The sequence below is a fragment of the Odontesthes bonariensis genome, chromosome 6, assembly GCF_027942865.1.
Source record: "Odontesthes bonariensis isolate fOdoBon6 chromosome 6, fOdoBon6.hap1, whole genome shotgun sequence".
Taxonomy (NCBI): Eukaryota; Metazoa; Chordata; class Actinopteri; order Atheriniformes; family Atherinopsidae; genus Odontesthes; species Odontesthes bonariensis.
This window is the reverse complement of record NC_134511.1, coordinates 11,373,863-11,377,592: the sequence shown is the minus strand read 5'-3', so window position 1 is coordinate 11,377,592 and position 3,730 is coordinate 11,373,863. Positions and strand designations below refer to the sequence as shown.

General features: G+C 43.3%; 1 pseudogene; it reads left to right on the top strand.

Moving 5' to 3' along the window:
• Positions 1-1,469: 1,469 nt before the first annotated feature.
• LOC142382821 (general transcription factor II-I repeat domain-containing protein 2-like) lies at positions 1,470-3,008 on the top strand (annotated as a pseudogene).
• Positions 3,009-3,730: the final 722 nt, after the last annotated feature.

The following is a 3,730-nucleotide window of genomic DNA, read 5'->3' as shown; positions in this document are numbered from 1 at the left end:
ACCATTCTGTCACCAGGCAGGCCACCCGAACTCTTTGTTGTTGAGGATATCATCAGTTATATTGTTTTCCCCTTCATTTACTAAAAAAATGTTGCCTTTACGTTGATCACGGTTACATGATCAGGATCAAAGTTTTCAGATGTAGCTTAATAGCCACCTTCATGCAGTGTGAGTATGTTTGTGAGAGAGAGGGTGCAGATTCCATCCATCCATCCCATCCTTTCAGAACATGTTCACGCCTGTGCGAGTGTATCAACATCATATCCCCCCTTCACGTCTCAAACCAGATTATGAGCGTTGGGGCTGACTGATATGACTTTGAATTCTCCAAAGCCCCTAACCCCTGGGAACATACCTGTTCTTGCAAGCCTAATATGTACAGGTGCCTCATTTCAAAAGACTACAGCCCTCTTTTCCTCACTCCCTCTCCTCCCTCAGTCCCCCCCCGCCCCCCTGCTTACGGCTGCAACTTTACCCTGCGACTGAACTGCAGTCCTATTGAAATACCTCCCCCCAGTCTAGTCTGCACTTCAAAGTTAACTTTCACCCTCCAGCCAGATCTGAGGGGGCGGTCCGACCAGGAAAGGACCCAGCCTCTGGGGTAGTTAAGACTTCAAAGTCTGTGGCAGTAGTTATGAGCTGTTTGAAAATCAGAGAACACCTCTAAAAAGCAGTTGATGCCACTGTTTATACACTGTAAAGTTGATACTATAATTGCATGTCCAAAACTTTGATCGGATAAAATGCATCTTGTGGGAGTATAATGTGTTATTTTCACCCATTTACAAATAAGCAACTACATTTTTGTTCCTGAATATAAGCAGTCATATCATGTTGAGCCGTCCTTCTTTTAGTGCTTTCAGAAATCAACAACTGTTTAATACATAAAGCTGAATCTTTTCAGTGGCATTGTCTGAGTGACCCACATCTGTACCGTACTTACAGTACAGTAAAGAGTCCTTATTTTAATTAAGTTAAGGTCTGAACTTTGACTTTGTCATTGCACTCTTTCTTTGCTGTTGTTGATTGGCTGCTGTGCTTGAAAAATCATTATCAATTTCCATGAATCCTTTTTAGCCAACCTTTACCCTCTTTACTCTAGAATACTTGGGTGGCCAAGCCCAAATCATCATCCCTCCACCACCGTGCTTTGTAGTTGGTCTGAGGTGTTTGGTTTTCTCCAAACATTGAGCCAAACATCTCTACTTCGGTGTTGCCTGCCCGAAAGACATTGTTCCAGAACACACATGTCAAAGTCAAGGCCCGCGGGCCAGATCCGGCCCGCGAATAAATTATCTATGGCCCTCTGGATGATATTTAATTACCATTAGAACCGGCCCGCAGGCCACAGCCGCCCGCTGGCGTTTTGGAAGCACCAACACTACATCCCCCACAATGCAACGGTAGCCCGCGAAGTCACTGCAGTGCGAACAAGCGGCTTCATTATTCATCAGCTGTCAGAGTCAAAAATGCCAAAACGTAAGGTGGACGCTGAGAACAGGGACTTTCAAGCCAGGTGGGAGGCAGAGTACCTGTTTACGGAGGTAAAAGGCAAACCTGTGTGGAGAAAGTGTGGCGGTCATGAAAGAATACAACCTAAGAAAGCACTATCAAACATCTCAGAAACACACAGTCAAAGATAAGAATATGGACACGGAACAAAGGCTACAGAAGGTGGAAGAATTAAAACGAGGACTTAAGTCCAGGCAGGCTATATTCACACATGCAAAATCACAAAGCGAGGCTGCTGTCAAGGCCAGCTTTATTGTGGCAACAGAGGTTGCAAAATCAGCCCGGCCCTTTACAGAAGGAGAGTTTATCAAAAAGTGTATGCTTGAAGTTTGTGACGCAGTGTGCCCAGACAAAAGAGTTCTATTCTCAAACGTGAGCCTGAGCAGAAACACCATTGCTGAACGTGTAGACCAGCTTTCCACCAACATAAAAGAACAGCTTGTAAGATAGGGAAAAGATTTCATCGCATATTCTTTCTGTGGATGAGAGCACGGACACATCTGACATCGCCCAACTGTCAATTTTCGTCCGTGGAGAAGACTCCAGCCTCACACAGAGGTGCGATGGCTAAGCCAGGGAAAGGTGCTGCAAAGATGTTTCGAGCTGTGTGTGGAGATCTGTATGTTCATGGAAAGCAAGGGGAAAGACACAACAGAGCTCCGAGATGAAACTTTCCTGTATGAAATGGCGTTTCTCTGCGACATCACGAGCCATCTGAATGTGGTGAATCTGCAGCTCCAGGGACGGGGACGTGTCATCTCTGATATGTACACAACAGTGAAGGCCTTTAAAACCAAGCTGAGTCTGTGGGAGATGCAGATGCGTAAAGAAAACTTGAGCCACTTTTCCAGCTGCCAGACCATGAAGGAGAAGTTCTCTACCACTGTGTTCCCGAGTGCACAGTTCGCTGATAAACTCAACACACTTGCCGCCGACTTCCAACGCCGATTTGCTGACTTTGAAGCCCAAAAAAGCAGCTTTGAACTGCTCAGCAATCCCTTTGCAGTTGATTGAGCTCCAGTGCAATGACACACTGAAAATAAAACACGAGAGAGTGGGTGCTGCTGAGTTTGCACGTTTCGTCCCCAAAACAATGCCCCAGTTGCGCATCCAAGCTGCTCGGACGCTCTCTATATTTGGCAGCACATACCTGTGTGAACAACTGTTCTCATTAATGAAGCTAAACAAAACATCACACAGGAGCCGTCTTACCGACAATCACCTTCACTCAATCCTGAGGATTTCCTCAGCTCAGAGCCTAACCCCGAACATCGATGAACTTGTGCAAATGATGAGACACCACCAAGTATCAGGCTCCTCCTCAGACAAGTGAGCATCACAGAGCGTATTTTCAGTTTTTAATTCAGTTAAATTCTTACATTTGTTTCGACAAGACGTGATTTTTCTTTGAAGGGAGTATTGTTTTGTCTCTGTGCCATAGATTTTGTATTTTATTTTATTTTATTTATTTATATTTATTTTTCAGTTGAATGGGCTCAGCGGAAATTGCAGATGCCATGAGAAAGAATACAACTGATTTGATCTATTTTTTTATTGAACTATTTGAAAGCAGTTATTGTTGTTGTTGTTGTTTTTAAATTGTTTTTGAAAACAATTTAATTTTTTGCTGTTTGCCTGTTGAAAATGTTTATATAAATGTTTAATGTGCAATCATTTCAATATGTTCTAATAAACATTGAACCAGTCCGGCCCTCGGCTTGTAACAAATTTGTTTTTTTGGCCCTCGGTGTATTTGACTTTGACACCCCTGTTCCAGAAGGCTTGAGGTTTGTTCAGAGGGACTTTTCAAACCCAAGCTGTGCTGCCATGTTCTTTTTGTAGAGCATAGGCTCTCTCCTGCAATCCTTCCAAACAAGCCATATTTGTTCAGTCTTTTTCTAATTGAACTGTCATGAACTCTAACATTTAACATGCTAACTGAGGCCTGTAGACGCGCCTTTTGGGTTTTCTGACAGTCTGACCTTGGGGCGAGCTTGTCGAAACATCAACTCCTGGGAAGATTGGCAGCTGTATTAAATGTTTTTCACTTGTGAATAATCTTTCTCAGTGTTGAATGCTTCAGATTGTTTGGAAATGTCCTTATAACAATTCTTATATTGATGGGTACCAATTATTGCTTCTCCAAGATCTTTGCTCTTGAACACAAATTACATTTAATGGCTATTTGACTTACTTTCCTTACTGAGTCTTTCACCTG